At 44.5% G+C, this 16,646-nt stretch overlaps 1 protein-coding gene and 1 pseudogene across 7 annotated transcripts in view; one reads left to right on the top strand and one right to left on the bottom strand.

Annotated features, from left to right (window-relative positions):
* The window catches only part of PRDM10 (PR/SET domain 10), a 94,401-nt gene extending 83,223 nt beyond the window's left edge, over positions 1 to 11,178 (bottom strand). For all 7 annotated transcript variants that reach the window (XR_004270801.1, XM_032284975.1, XM_032284976.1 and 4 more), the window contains exon 1: positions 11,017 to 11,178. The gene's annotated coding sequence lies outside the window, so the exon portion shown is untranslated. The remainder of the gene's footprint in view (positions 1 to 11,016) is intronic.
* Positions 11,179 to 11,222: 44 nt separating this feature from the next.
* LOC116556036 lies at positions 11,223 to 12,385 on the top strand (annotated as a pseudogene).
* Positions 12,386 to 16,646: the final 4,261 nt, after the last annotated feature.

The following is a 16,646-nucleotide window of genomic DNA, read 5'->3' as shown; positions in this document are numbered from 1 at the left end:
AAAAAAAAAAAAAAAAAAAAAAAAAAAAAAAAAAAAAAAAAAAACTATGTGATTAGCTTTTTTTTCCACAGGAGACACAAAATAGAGGCATTCCTGTTTTGAAATCTTTGCCAAAATTCTTTGTAAACGTTTTCACTCAGGTGTGCCTACAACATGTTAGCTTTATTTGCAAATTCCCTGAAGGAATTAAAGACCACAAAAATAGAACCCTTTAACAGATGCAGCTCTTTATTTTCAAAATCAGCATAATCATATTCCACCTCATTCAAAATGCATTCTGTGGAAATTCAATGTTACTTAAGTAAACAGCTAGTGGAACAGTAATAATTATAGCTACAGCCATTTACGGAGCACCTATCCCGTGTTAGGCACTGTCAGATGTCCTTTAAATACCTGATCTCAATTAATCCTCACCACAACCAAGAATGATTATTTCTCCAAGGTCACAGGGCTGATAAGGGGAATTTAAGCCCAGGTTCCTTTTACTACAAAGCTTGAAGCTCTTTCACCTCTCTGCCACAACAGCTTCCACCCTAGGCAAAGTGGCCAGGACCCGAGCATGGTTTCCACCTGCTGCTGTCGCCTTGGCCTCCCACCAGATGACACAATCACCAGGTTAGACTTGATCTCAGGGAACCAGAGGAAGTTGTAATTCACTACACCCACAGACAGATTTAATTGAGCAAATTACTCAACAGCCAGAGTTGAGGTAACTACAAAGCCGTGATGAAGGGTTCGCATTGTAAAAATTCAAATAGTTTTTAAAACACAAGAATACTCATTAAATGCCTATTCTGTTTCCAGCATTGTTTTAAAAATTGAGGAAGACATTGGATGGAATATTTAAATATTCAACAGAGAAGGAAAATATAAATAACATTTATTCACTGTTGTTTCAGAAACAAAGCTCCCTGTGTGTTCAGAACACGACATAGCAGTCCTGAAATATTACTTGAATCAACATCATGAAAACAAATTGCTCCAAATATTTTTTCTAGTTCTCTCAGGCATATGCGTTTCTGATATCGAAATTGCTGGGCACTGGAGTATGCATATTTTGGACTTTCTTGATAAAACTGTTTTCCAAAGTAGTCATGTGAATTTATATCTGTACCAGCCATCTATGAAAGTCTCTACTGTTCAACATCCAACTTTAATTTAGGTGTACAATGATCTGGCACTGTGGCTGAAATTTGCATTTCCTTGATTATTAACAAGGTTGAACACCTTTTCATATGTTTGTTAGACATTTGGATTTCTCCTTTTCTGAAGTGCCTGTTCAAGACTTTTGCCTATTATTCTATTAGTGTCTGTAGCATCTTCGTTTAAGAAATGCTTCGGTACACTGAGGTCATGAGTATCTTCTCCCATATTAATTCTAAAATTGTTGTTTTGCCTGCCTTTCTGCTGTACCTCCAGGTCATAAATCAAGTGTCTGGCTATCCATGATACTATATCTGGACCCTATATGGTGTTCTAATGGTCTATCACTATTAGTCTGTCCGGTGCCAATATTACACTACCTTTATTATTATATCTCTTCTTGATCTCTAGGAGAGAAGTTTTCCTAACTTTCCTTTTTCGGGAGTATTTTGCCTTTTCTGGGGACTTGGCAAATGTTTTAGAATCAACTTGTCTAATTTTTTTAAATGTGGAATTACATTAGAGCTATAAATCAGTTTCCAGAGAATTGACACATTTACAATATTAAATCTTCCACTCCTTGAGCCACTGTGCTCTCCATTTATTTAGTTTTTATTTAAAGCCACTCAATAAAGTTTTAGAATTTTCCATATCTGCTACGGTTCATTTAAAATCATGAATCTGAAAAAAGTATATTTTTAAAATAACATATGCCATATGTGAGGTACCTAGAACTTGGGATAAGTATATATAAGTGTGAAAATAAGCTGCTGGGCGTGGTGGCTCACGCCTGTCATCCTAGCATTTTGGGAGACTAAGGCGGGAGGTCAGGAGTTCGAGACCAGCCTGGTCTCAAGACCTGAGGTCAGAAATTTAAGCAGCCTAGCCAACATGGCAAAACCCTGTCTCTACTAAAAATATACAAAAATTAGCCAGGCGTGGTGGTGGGCACCTGCAATCCCAGCTACTCAGGAGGCTGAAGCAGAGAGAACTGCTTGAACCCAGGAGGCGGAGGTTGTAGTGAGCCAAGTTCACACCACTTCACTCCAGCCTGGGTGACAGACAGTGACTCCATCTCAAGAAAAAAAAAAAAAGAAAGAAAATAAGCTGGTGGTGGTGGTTTGCACCTGTAACACCAGCTACTTGGTAGGCTGAGACGGGAGGCCTGCTTGAGCCCAGGAGTTAGAGACCAGCCTGAGCAACATAGTGAGACACTGTCTCTAAAAAAAATTAAGAATATTAAAAAGTTAACATAGGGCCGGGCGCAGTGGCTCACTCCTGTAATCCCAGCACTTTGGGAGAACAAGGCAGGCAGATCACCTGAGGTCAGGAGTTCAAGACCAGCCTGATCAACATGGAGAAACCCTGTCTCTACTAAAACTACAAAATTAGCCAGGCATGGTGGCGCACACCTGTGATCCCGGCTGCTCAGGAGGCTGAGGCAGGAGAATCGCTTGAACCCAGGAGGTGGGGCAACAAGAGTGAAACTCCATCTCAAAAAAAAAAAAGTTAACATAAACTTTCTTAAAATGTTTAAGTGAAAAAAAGTTCATCAAAGTCCAATTACTACTACATAATTTCATTTTAATTCTAGAATTACTGTTTTATAGTTATGTAATATCTCACTTCCATAGGACTAAAGTACTTGAGAGAACTTGCATGTCACATAAAATGGTGTGCTAAATATTAACCATTCACGGGTCCTTATATTTATCTAGTGATGAAGTACTTACACAATCCAGAATAATTTTCAATTCATCAACTTCAAGAGAAAAAGAATAAAGAAGAAGAAGAAATGATGGAAGACACTGAAACCTTATTAATATACATCCCCCTGCCTGGGGCTGAGGATCCAGACCCTTCTCTCCCATTCGCTCTGAGTCCTCTCTCATACTTGTGTAATTAATTCCCTAACCCTCTACCTACTTTCTCTCCTTTGCAAAATTGGACATGGTCCTGTCAATGTTCTGTGTTAAGGACTAAATGTAAACAAGTGTTTTGGAGAGGACAGTTAAAAAGTCAAACAAAGAGCAATAATTAGAGTAATAGCTAGTCCCCATTAGAAGGGCATTCTATTAAGACCGCCTGTAATCATGGTTTGTGGAAGGACTGAAAATAACCCCCAATAAATTGGCCTCAAAATCTTCAAGCAATTCTAAGAAAATGGTAGAATTTGCATACAAAAATAAGAATCTTGAAAAAAAAAAAAAAAAAAGGGGGGGGGGGGGGTGGGAGCAGTAATTCCAGCACTTTGGGAGGCCAAGACAGGCAGATCACCTGAGGTCAGGAATTTGAGACCAGCCTGGCCAACATGAAACCCCGTCTCTACTAAAAATACAAAAATTAGCTGGGTGTGGTGGCTCCTGTAATCCCAGCTACTCAGGAGGCTGAGGCAGGAGAATCCCTTGAACCCAGGGGGCAGAGGTTGCCAAGCCGAGATTGCACCATGGCACTCCAGCCTGGGTGACAGGGCGAGACTCGTTTCAAAAAAAAAAAAAGTGAAAATAAAAAAAGTTTTTTTAAAGGGAGGAAAACTTGACAAACAACTTCAAGTATTTTAATTCACTCAGTTATCCCTCAAAACATTTTAGAATCCAGTAAGTAAAAGGCACTCATTTATACTGTATTCTACATAAGGGGGCTAAAAATCAGCTGTAGCTTCCAGAAATTTAAAATCTGTTTAGGAAGCAAGAAACAAGCACAAATAACTGCAGTACAATACAAACTAAGCATTCAATAAATGTTACCGTTACTATAGAGCAGTACAGAAATCCTGCAGGATCTTCAGAGACAAAAAGGATTTCTTTCAAATGTGATGGTCTCGAGGCTCCAACAGGGCAGTGTGGGGTCAGCGTGCTCTGGCACAGGTGATAGCAAGCCCTAGCCCCGAGGATGGCCAACACCTGCTTTTGTGCGGCCCGTGAACTAAGAACGGTTTTTACATTTTAAAATATTTAAAAAGACTCAAAAGAATAATAATATTTCTAGGAAAGTTACATTAATTGAAACTTCAAGGTCCAAAATAGTTTGCTAGGAACACAGCCATACTTTCACACTCCATGGCAAAGGGGAATCGTTTCGACAGAGGCCATGTGGCCCACAAAGCCAAAAACATTTACTACCTGGTCCTTTTAAAAAAAGTTTTCCAACCACTGCTCCGTAGCAGGATGGACAGAATTATGGCAGGCAGAACTAGGAGAGGAGGGGAGGGAGAGAGAGAGGAACAAACATTCCACTTGGGAAAGGAGGGTGTGACAGCACAGAGAGAAAATCCCAAATATTTAAGGAACAGTGGGAAGACCAGTTTGGCTGAAATGGGGGTTCCAAAAGAGATAAACAATTTTTGAACCATTTAGCACTGTGTGCTTTGTTATTGAGCCATTTATACAATTGTGGTGAGTGATTAACAGGCATCCTCACTCAGAATCTATGAGGTCGATTACTATCATTATCCCTAGTAATAATTAAGAAACTAGTTTTGCTAAGAAAACCAAGGCTTACAGAAGCAACTCGCCCAAGATCACAGACAGCAAGCTGAACACAGCAGCGAACCTCTTTGCCCCTGAGGCCATGCTGTGAATACTACACCATATCAAGTCTCCACACAAGGTAGTAAAAGGAAAGGCATCAGCAAAGGCAGGTTAGGGCCAAACTGTCAATGTTTACAAAGATAGAAGTAAAAAAAAATATGGATTTTATATATAGGTTAAATGTGATATTGTGCTGGCCTAGAGGCAGAACCAGAGCAAAACTATTTTATAAAATGCAAAACTGTTTTTAGATAAGTTGAAATGGCTGCCCCATTCTCCTTACAATAACTGCTGTCCTTGGCCTCTGTAAATAGAACTGCTAGTTTGTTCTTCAAAACTATGTAAAGCTGCTTACCTTTTCTTATCAGTAACTGCTAAAATCTGTGATGTGTAAACAAATGTATATCTTGACTTCTGTAAACCACTGAGGTGAATCACAGAATCCCCTAGCCCTTGGAATGTCCGGAGACCCCCGCCCTTGTCTCCACCCAGGAGGTGAATCACAGAATCCCCTAGCCCTTGAAATGTCCGAAACCTTATCATCCCCATCCCCGCCCCTCACCCCCACTCCCAAGGTGGTTTTTCGGGTATAAAAAATCATGGCACCCTCCTTTTGGCACCACAGGTTGGAGAGACGTGAGTCCTCTGTGGTCGCCGGCATAATAAATGACCCTGCAATCTGGCATACTTTTGTCTTGTGGTAACTTTCTATGCTCCGGTCAAATACAACAGGTTATGTTTCTCCAACTATGTTTAAAAGGGCAGTTCTTCCGACTGGGTGCGGTAGCTCACACCTGTAATCCCAGCACTTTGGGAGGCAGAGACTGGTGGGTCGCTTGAGCCACGGTTGTTCCAGACCAGCCTGGAAATGTGGCAAACCCCATCTCTACAAAAAATACAAAAATTAGCCAGGCATGGTGGTGCACACCTGTACTCCCTGCTACTCTGGAGGCCGAGGTGGGAGGATCATTTGAGCATGGGAAGTCAAGGCTGCAGTGAGCTGTGATGGCACCACTGCACTCCAGCATGGGTGACAGAATGCAGGGCTATCTCAAAAAAAAAAAAAAGAAAGAAAGAAAGAGAAAAAAGACAGTTCTTCCATGAGCTGGTCCAAAGGGTTTCCTCCACCTTTAGAATCAAAGTATTATGGTCTTTTTCTAAATCACAGGAGAAAAAAATGTAAGTTCAATGTTCTCAACTTCAGGTTTCTCTTAAAACATTTGAAAAATGGTAAATTATAAAAATCAGCATGTAACAGGCCAAGTTTGGGAAAATTTAGCTGATTATGCTTAGCTCAACATTTTTTTAGTGGATTATGTGTTTACCGATGTCATTTTATTATTTTAAGTTCAAGTGATCCACTGAATACATTAATTCAATAACAGTTAATTATCTGGAAGTGGCTTTGAGATTAAGATATTCTTCAAAATAATAATCATGCTTTTGTGAGAGCTATCATAAGCACTAAAAAAACAGCCATCTACATACTAGCAGTATCTATTCATTCAAATTATAGAAACCAAAAAACAATACATCTTAATGTCACCTGGGAACACCCTATCCCTAGCAGACTAAGGCTGCATTGTTCAAAGAAATATGCAAGCCACATACATAATTTAAAATGTTCTAGCATATACATTTTTTTTTTTTGAGACAGAGTTTCACTCTTGTTGCCCAGGCAGCAGTGCAATGGTGGAATCTCAGTTCACCACAACCTCCACCTCCCAGGTTCAAGTGATTCTCCTGCCTCTCAGCCTCCCAAGTAGCTGGGATTACAGGCATGCACCACCACGCCCCACTAATTGGTATTAGTAGAGATGGGGTTTCTCCATGTTGGTCAGGCTGGTCTCGAACTCCTGACCTCAGGTGATCCACCCACCTCAGTCTGCCAAAGTGCTGGGATTACAGGAATGAGCCACCATGCCCGGCTACATTTTTTAAAAAGTAGAAACAAGTAAAATTAATTGTAATAATATATTTTATTTTACCCAGTCTATCCAACATATTGTCATCCAGCATTTAATCAATATTCTATAAATCGAAATTTTTTTTCTACTAAATCTCAAAATCTGAGTGTATTTCACACTTCACAGCACTAGCCATATTTCAAATGCTCAAAGCCACAGGGAGGGGGAGGAGCATTTGTCTCCAGTATCCTCCTGTTTGCAATAAACAAGAGTTTAAATGAATAGCAAACAGTAACAGGCTATGTTAGCAGACAATAATAACCTTTTAGTAATCTACATGTTTAGGGTTCTAAAAGTATTGTGCACTTTTGAGTTTATGATCGTTTTCACCACATTTTAACTAGTCTAGCTGTAACTGCACTCGGGGTTACCCATATCCTCCCTTTTCCACTCCACTTCCTCACCCGTTCCCCTTCCCTAAATTATTTCAAGTTACAGAAAAAGAACCTACCTTCAGGTGGTGCTTTCTACAACACATATTTAAAATCGACACGGGGAGAGTCAATGGAAAGGCACAGAAAAATTCTGGAAGGTGGACAGAAATGTCCAGATAATTCCACACAAGTCTTGAAATGGTAAAATAACTTTTTTTTTTTTTTTTTTTTTTTTTTGAGACACGGTCTCACTCTGGTTGCCCAGGCTGGAGTGCAGTGGCGCAATCTCGGCTCACTGCATCCTTGACCTCCTGGGCTCAGGTGATTCTCCCATCTCACCCTCCTGAGTAGCTGGGACTACAGGTGTGGGCCACCATACCTGGCTAACTTTTTTGTTTTCAGTAGAGGCAGAGTTTTGCTATGTTGGTCAGGCTGTTCTCGAACTCTGGGAATCAAGCAATTCGCCTGCCTTAGCCTCCCAGAGTACTGGGATTACAGGTGTGAGCTACCATGCCCAGCTATATTATAACATTAATAAAAAAGAACAGAAGCCAGATATTCTTAAGCAGTGATTCAACTAAACCACGCAAACAGTTTAACACTAGAATAGGGAAGAGGAAATCGGGCCAAAATAAGTCACAAAAAGCTCCCCTCTCCCCCTCCTGCCTCTACCCCACCCCTCGGGAGAATTTGAGTAGGATCATTCTCCAAAGATTTGATTATAGCAAGTATTTCCTTTATAACTGACTGGCTCTTTCTAGACACCAGACCAAATTCTCCTTCGTTAATCTATTAAAGTACCTACAATAAGTTAAAATACTAGACAATAAATTCTGCTTGTGAAAAAACTGCTGAACTGGGCGTGGCTACACTATCTGGGGTGGGGTGTGATGGGAGAAGACTGTATTTTAGTCACAATAGGTCAAAGTACATCAGCGTTCAAGTTTAAAACAAACTCAACAACTCAAACACTGCAACAACACTTTCTTTTTGCCAAATATAATTATGCGGTTATGAAGTGTTTACCAGTGCTTAAAATGAAAAATTGAGGAAACCAAAATTATAGCTCAGTAGTTCTCAGCCCTTTGATGAATTGTTACCCAGAAACCTATCCCTATCAATTAGATTATGCTTTTAAAAAGTTAAATCAAAATATTATAATTCTTTTAGTTCAGCAGACTTCACGAGGGCCACTTCAAATAATGAAAGTAATTAAAGTGGCAAATCATCAGTGAAGTCTTTAGACACCTATTTACGTTTTAAAAACTAGATACTAAACCAAGATTATGTCACTTGTACAAATATTTTACACACACACAAAACCAATTTGAAATACAGCAAGGATTATCTCTGGGTAATTATGGGTTTTGTTTTTTTTCACTCTGCTTCTTTTTTTTTTTTTTTTTTTTTGAGACAGAGTTTTGTTCCTGCCGCCCAGGCTGGAGTGCAATGGTGTGACATTGGCTCACTGCAAACTCCGCCTCCTGGGTTCCACCGATTTTCTTGCTTCAGCCTTCCTCATAGTTGGGATTACAGGCGACTGCCACCACATCCATCCAGTTTTTGCATTTTTAGTAAACACGTGGTTTCACCATGTTGGCCAGGCTAGTCTCAAACTCCTGACCTCAGATGATCTGCCCGCCTCAGCCTCGAAAGTGCTAGGATTACAGGCATGAGCCAACTCGCCTGGCTTAACTTTAATGTTTTCTGCCATGATCACGCATTACTCTTTAAAACTAGAAGGAAAAACAAAACAGGCAAGCAGGAACTGAGGTAGTGCCAATCAATTTGGGATTATATTGAATTGTGCTATCCTTTATACCTCCATAACCTCTAAGTAAAAACCATTCAGAGCCCTTGAAGAAAGGAACCTTGGCTTTTCTAAAAAACATACTCGATTACATTCAGATATACAATAATATATGATGCACACATTAGCATGTCTTCTTTGAAAAAGCAGAACAATTTTGTACCCTTGCAAAACGAATAACAGCTACGAGTGGGAGCTCACGGAATAAGAGAAGGCACAAGACATTTGTCTTGAGCCAAAACAAAAACTGTAAGCCTTCCACTAAACGCCACTGTTTACTTTAAAAATGGTTTATTCTGTGTCAACTTCTCTTCAATTAATTATAAAAGTAAACCTAAAGACCGAGCGAGGGACTCACGCCTGCAATCCCAGCACTTTGGGATGCCACAGCGGTAGGATCGCTTGAGTTCAGGAGTTAGAAACCAGCCTGGGCAACATGGTGAAACCCCGTTTCTACAAAAAGTAGAAAAATTAGCCAGGCGTAGTGGTGCACGCCTGTAGTCCCATTTACTAGGGAGGCGGAAGCAGGAGGATCGCTTGAGTCCAGGAGATAGAGGGTGCAGTGAGCCAAGATCGAGCCACTGCACTCCAGCCTGGGCAACCAGAGTGAGATCCTGTGTTCTATAAATAAATAAACCTAACAACGTTACTTTCTAAATACCCCATACTGAATAAACACTGTTTAAATACTGCTTTACCCCCAATCGATCCTAATTTTTTTTAAAGAAAAGCTTCTGCGGTGCCGGAATGGGTAGGAAGGTACAAAAAAAAAAAAAAATACAATGTAATAATACACCTTCTTTCCTTACAGCAATGGTGGAGTGATAGAAACAAAGAGGCCACAAAACAGTCATGAGTGATTTTGCTATTTTTAATAAAGGTTAAGTACTGCTGACTTTAAAGAATTTGGAGTGACGAGCCAGGGAAGATTTCAAGAGGCAAAAGAGCAGAATTAGGGCACAGAGCAGAGCTGGGAGGGTCTCATTACAGTTCTAATCCTCGATGACAGCACAAAGCCACCCCTCCTTATGCTTAAGTGTACACGGACATTGATTGAAAACGCACTGAAATCCAACTCATCCACCAAGCAAGGCTAAAGGCGCGCACACATGAAATTCAACAACACTGCGTTCGCGCGGCTGGAGGGCAGACGGTGAATATTCCATTTTACTTAGTAGTGTACCAACACCTAGCTGCAGGCTTAAACCTGCTTAACAAAAGCTGGCACGGGGCTGGAGAGCTGCACACCATCAGCCCTCTCCCGAGCGCCGATCGGCCTCGCCCCGCCTCTGTGCTGCACCCGGGCGCAGGCGGACAGGGGCAGGGCCGCCACCAGCCTCCGCCCGGCCGACCCCGACGTGGTGCTACGGGACAGATCCGCAGGGGCCACCCCACAGCCCTACGGGCGACACCTCTGCGGGCCGGCCCCCCGCCCGGTCCCGGACGCCAGCTTGGGGAGGCAGGCCGGGGACCTAACCTTCAATGGCAGGTGGGCGGCGCGGCCTCCGCAGACAAAGCTAGGCGCCCCAGCAGATAGGACAAGACCCTACGCCCCACGCGCCCGCAACCGGCCGGCCCCGGAGCCCGGCCCGCGCCGCCACCCTCAGCCCAGCGCCCAGCCCCCGGACCCCGTTACTCGGCCCCCGGCCGGCGGAGACCTGCCCGCCGCGCCCGGAGCGCCAGCGCAACCGCCGCCGCCGGAGCGCGCAGGCCGCCCAACAGCCGTCCCGGCCCAACCAACGCGGGCAGGGGAGGAGAGGTGCGCGCGGCCGGCGGAGCGTGCGAGCCACTCGGGGGTCGCAGGGGGAGGCTGCGCGCGGCGGAGGCAGGGGCAAGGAGGCGCCGAGGCCGGCGCTGGTCGCGGCGCCAGGAGGGCCTGCTGGTGGGGGCTTTGCCCCTTTCCCCTAGGAAGGTGCAGATGGTTTGACCCCCCACCCCGAGTGAGGTGCCTCGTCCCAGCCCCGGCTGGACTGTACCATCGGGCGGTGCCGCCGGGATTTCTCCCCCCCACCACCACCATCAATTCCCCCCCCACCCGGGTCCGCGGTCGGTTGGCCCCGGCCGGGCTCTGAGACGCGGAAAGAGCTGGGCGCCATTTTGGGTGGGACTAAGCAAAGACGAAACACCCTCCCAGTCTATGGGGTACTGTGGACCCTGGCTTATCTGGTTCCCTTAATCCTTTAGGTACTTACACGACGTTGGGTGAGGGGAGCTGGAAGATCAGCGGGTCCCCGATCCTCTCTCCCTAGGGGTGATAGAAATCAAACCCCCCCGCCACCTCCAGGTGGTTCTTCCCGCCGCAGAGTGGGAGCAGCATAAAAGGCGGGGTCTTATTAGCATAATCTGCCTGGCAACCTGATCTCGACGTTATATGATTGGTTAAACTCTGTAAGCCCCATGCCTTGCCTAGAGACGAGAAATGCTGGGGCGAACTGACAGGCCCAGATTTAGGAGTCATGACGAAGATCCTGAGACGCTTATTCAGTCTGCAGAGAAGCCAAAAGGAGATTCATACAATGGCCCAATGACTGAAGGCCTCTTTATTTCGTGCTCTGCGGTTCGTATAAAACCCAATCGCAGAGCGGGTCTCAGGCGGCGCTCTCCTGCGTTTCTACTCTCAGCCAATCAGAATGCCCGGCTCTTCGCATTGGGGTCAAGCTCCCGCTGCTGCTGGACGCGGTCGGGCAGGGAGCGTGCAGCCCTGCCTGGGTCTCTCGGGCGCCAAGAGCCGCCTGCGGGGGGGCTGGTCCCGCCTCCCGGTCCCAAGGGCCTGGGGTTCCTGGGAAGCGCGCCGGAGTGAGGCGGCCCTCGCGTCCGTCCGCCCTGCCACGGGTTGCGTCAGAAGCGGCCTGGCCGCGGAGCGCTGGCGAAAACCGTACTCTCGTCCCGCGCAACCCGGGCTCGGCGCGGCCCGGTTACGACTGCGGGGTCTCGCCCTGAGGACCCCCAAGGAGCGGCCCACCGCCGCCAATCACCCTGACCCACCGCACCTTGAGAGCGCTTTCACTGCGCCTCTCCTTTCCCCTCTGCCAATCTGGAAAGGAGGTGATTGTCATTTCAGACATTAAGAAGCATTATTCCACACTGGTTACTCAATGACTCAGCTCACTCCTTTTTTAATCGTAGGCTTCCACATCCTGCCGTCCCTTAAAATTGCCTTCTCAAAGGGCAGCCAAGAGCCCAGCTTTGGAGAGACCCAGCTCCAAATACCCACTGGTAGGCAGCACGCGTGGCAGCTAGATGGCAGAGACCTTGGACCTTCGGACCTTCAGGGAGCGATTCTCCCTTCCATGATACCTACCTTGCTACGTTAAATTTGAAGATTAAATGAGCTTTTAAAGTACCGAGTAAAGTGCTTTGCTTAGCACACTGTCTGGAACTTAAATGAGAAGTACTGACGATATAACCTACAAAAATCCTAAACGATTGCCTAACCAAGAAAAAGAGGGAGACAGGACAACTAAGTAAAAGACGTGAATAGAAAACACCCACAGTGGGAAAAACTGTAAAATTAACTCAATAGTATTCTCTTCACTGGTTTGTTTTTGTTTTTATTTTTTGATACGGAGTCTGGCTCAGTCTCCCAGGCTGGAGTGCAGTGGTGAGATCTGGGCTCACTGCATCTCCGCCTCTCGGGTTCAAGCGATTCTCCTGCCTCAGCCTCCCGAGTAGCGCCCACCACCATGTCCTCTCAAATTCTAACCTCAAGTGATCCTCCCGCCTCAGCCTTCCAAAGTGTTGAGATTACAGGCGTGAGCCACCTTGCCTAGTCTACCATTTTCTTATTTAAATAGCTGGAAACAGCCAGGCCCAGTGTCTCATGCCTGTAATCCCAGCACTTTGGGAGGCCTAGGCGGGCAGATCACCGGGTCAGGAGTTCGAGACCAGCCTGACCAACATGGTGAAACCCCGTCTCTACTAATAATACAAAAATTAGCCGGGGGTGGTGGTGCGCACCTGTAATCCCAGCTACTCATGAGGCTGAGGCAGGAGAGTCACTTGAACCTGAGAGGCAGAGGTTGCAGTGGGCCAAGATCATGCCACTGCACTCCAACCTGGGTGACAGAGTGAGACTCCATCACAAAAAAAAAAAAAAAGAAAAGAAAAAGAAAAGCTGAAAACAATGTGGAAGAGAGCCTTTTTTTTTTTTTTTTTTTGTAATTTCGTGGCAGGGGAGGGTGGCTCACGCCTGTAATCCCAACACTTTGGGAGACAGAGGCGGGTGGGTCACTTGAGCAGAGGAGTTTGAGACCAGCTTGGGCAACAGTGAAACTCTGTACATTAAAAAAAAAAAAAAATTAGCTAGGCATGGCAGTACACTTCTGTGGCTGCAGTTACCCGCAGGCTGCACAGGAGGGTTGCTTGAGCTCAGGAGGTCAGGCTGCAGTGAGCTGTGATCGTGCCATTGCACTACAACCTGGGTGACAGAGCAAGCCCCAGTCTTTAAAAAACAAAACAACAACAACTTCAAACAGTAAACTACCTTATAAACAACTTCATGTCTAGGCCATGTCTTGTTCTTCCTTAAACACCTTCACAGGTAGCTTAACTGGACTTAGATGAGGCCGACCTTAACACAGCTAATGAGAGATGCTAGTAGCTATTCTCTGGGTATAGAGACATGGAAGTCAGCTGCCTTAGGAAAGGTCATATTGGCTGACAGAGTCACTTGAATGCTCGTTCTCTTTTAGTGCTGTGGGTGGAAGGACAATGCCACTGGTTGGCAGGTCGTTCTGTGGCCTTGCAAAAGCTGCCACTCCCCATATTCCTTGGCCTCAGTGAGAACCGCTTCCTTTTAGATTTAACATTATTACATCCTTGCTGATGAACTGAGATGGTCTCAACTGGTCTGCTGACCAGAAACAACACTACAGAACCCAAAAGAGAATGCATCATGAGGAATGGGGCTACTCAAACTGGAAAGCCTGAGTTACCCGCATGGCTTTACAAAAATGTTCCAAAACTTCCCAGTACATAAATATGTGCAGGGAGATTCCACCCTACAGAGTTTTTATTCAGAGGGTCTGGAGTGAACCTCAGGGATTTGCTTTATCTGTGGATTTTTAAATGATTTTTAAAGTTTACACTGTAAAATTCACTCATTGGGGTGTACAAGAAGTATTTGTTGAATATATACTGTGTGCCACTCACTGTTCTAAACAAGAAAGATAGAATAAGGAACAACAGCAACAAAAAAAGGCCCTGCTCTCATGCAGCTTCGTTCTAGTGTAGGTAACAAGAAGAAAATTAATAACTCCGGGTAATGATAAGTGCTGTAAAGAAAGTAAACTAGGAAAATGTAAAGGCAGAGAACACTGGCCCTTTAAATACGGGGCCAAAGAAGTTTTCTCTAAGATATTAACATTTGATCCTTGAGTTATGGGGCAGAGGGAGGGGGAGTAGCCAGCCATGTTAAGATCTTGGAGAACATTCCAGTCAAAGAGAATGGTAAAAGTAAAGACCGTGAGGTCAAAAACAAAAAAATTAGTATGGCGTGCACATATTTATTCTTCTATTGAATAGATATTCATTGAATGTGTGCCAAATGCCAGGCACTGTCTTAGATGCTCTGGGATTCGTCAATTAACGCTACAGACAAAAGCACGACACAACACAAAAATCCATGCCTTGACTGAGCTTTCGCTCTAACACACTGAGAAACAGCAAGAAGACGAGAGGTACTGGAACACAGGACAGAGTGATACAAAAAAGCGTGTAGTGCTACAAGGATACAGTGATGCAAAAAAACTTGGGGAACTATGTATGGGACAGACCACAAAAGGCTTTGAAGGCTATGGTATTGGAATTATTATTTAAAGTGCAGTTTAATAGGATCATTGACTATGTGGGAATTCAAAGAAAAAAGTGCAACTTGTTGGAGGTTTTAAGTAAGGGAGTAACACAGTTTTTTCTTTCAAAAGAACTCTGGCTGCTCTAGCGTGCTGATTTTGTTAGGGGAGAGGGCAAGAGACAAGGAGTCTGTGGCAACATGCTCTAAACAAGAAACGGCCCATCCTGACTAAAATGGAAGTCGCTTAAATGGGGAGAAGTGTATGGACATCAGATATATTTTGGAGGTGAAGCCACAGAACTTGCAAATGGATAAGATACAGGACAGAGTGGGAGTTGCTCGTGACAAGGGAGCCATCGAGAATGATTTATAAGATTGAAAATTGAGTGGCTAATAAATGTTGATGCCTTAACTGAGATTAGGAACACTAGGAGATAAATGGTAAGAAAATCAAGAGTTGTGGGCCGGGCGCGGTGGCTCAAGCCTGTAATCCCAGCACTTTGGGAGGCCGAGACGGGTGGATCACGAGGTCAAGAGATCGAGACCATCCTGGTCAACATGGTGAAACCCCGTCTCTACTAAAAATACAAAAAATTAGCTGGGCATGGTGGCGCGTGCCTGTAATCCCAGCTACTCAGGAGGCTGAGGCAGGAGAATTGCCTGAACCCAGGAGGCGGATGTTGCGGTGAGCCGAGATCGCGCCATTGCACTCCAGCCTGGGTAACAAGAGCGAAACTCCGTCTCAAAAAAAAAAAAAAAAAAAAATCAAGAGTTGTATTGTAGCCATGTTAAATTTAAAATATTTTTTGGAAAATCCAACTAGATACAACACGTTGGCAGCTGGAATCCAAAAGAGAGAACAGGGCTGGAAATATAATTGTAGAAATACAATTCATCAGATTATACATTGTATCTAAATACAAGGGATTAGATGTGATCCTCTAACTAGGATTAGATGAGAGAGAGTGTGTATAGAGAGAAGACAAGTGTATCCAGGACTAAGCTCTTGGGAGCTGCTGAATTTAGAGGTGGATAACAGAAGGCAGCCATCAAAAAGGCTGAGAATGAAATAACACAGAAGGAGAACCTGGAGAGGATGGCTGAGAAGGCAGGGGAAGACAGAGTTTCAAGAAGGATGTAGTGTTGCTAGCTGTAGCGAATGTTGCTGAGAGCTGATGATAACAAGTTAACCTGTGGATCTGGAAAGATGCAGGTGAAAATCTCCGGTAACTTTGACAATAACAGCTTCAAGGGAGAACTAGGAAGGCTTACTGGGAGTTGCCTGAAGAAAGCATGGGAGGTGAAGAGTCACATCTGTTGCCAATAGTATAGCAGATAAGAGAGGCCAACGAAAACAACGAGTGTGCTGCAGCCGGCTGTGATCACACCATTGCACTGCAGCCCAGATGACAGAGCGAGACCCCGCCTCCAAAGAAAAAAAAGTTATGTCATGAAACACAAAGCCCGAAAAACTGTTCCAGCTTAAAGGAGAATAAAAAGACAGAACTAGGCCAGACATGGTGGCTCACGCCTGTAATCTCAGCACTTTGGGAGGCTGAGGCAGGAGGATAGCTTGAGACCAGGAGTTGGAGACCAGCCTGGGCAACATGGTGTGACCCTGCCTGCACAAAAATTTAAAATTATCCCAGTGTGCTGGCATGTACCTGTATTCCTAGCTCCTTGGGAGGCTGAGGTGGGAGGATCATTTGCACCTGGGAGTTGGAGGCTGCGGTGAGCCATGTTTGCACCACTTCACTACCGCCTGGGTGACAGAGCAAGACCGTGTCTCAAGAAAACAAAACAAAACAAAACAAAACAAAACAAAAAAAACACCTAAATGAAAGATATGCCCTGGATTGGACCTAGATCAGGAAAAAGCATTTTTTGTAGATATAAAGGATGTTAGTATATCAACTAACTGGTCACACTGGAATAAGGTCTGTGGATTAGAGGATGCTGGAATAATGTATAAATGTTCATTTCCTGATTATGGTCATTGTAATATGAATATATAGAAATATATCTTTGCTT

Source organism: Sapajus apella, unplaced genomic scaffold, assembly GCF_009761245.1.
Source record: "Sapajus apella isolate SASKATOON/1434 unplaced genomic scaffold, GSC_monkey_1.0 scaffold16, whole genome shotgun sequence".
Classification (NCBI taxonomy): Eukaryota; Metazoa; Chordata; class Mammalia; order Primates; family Cebidae; genus Sapajus; species Sapajus apella.
Note: the sequence above shows the minus strand (reverse complement) of the source record. Positions and strands in the feature narration are given on the sequence as shown.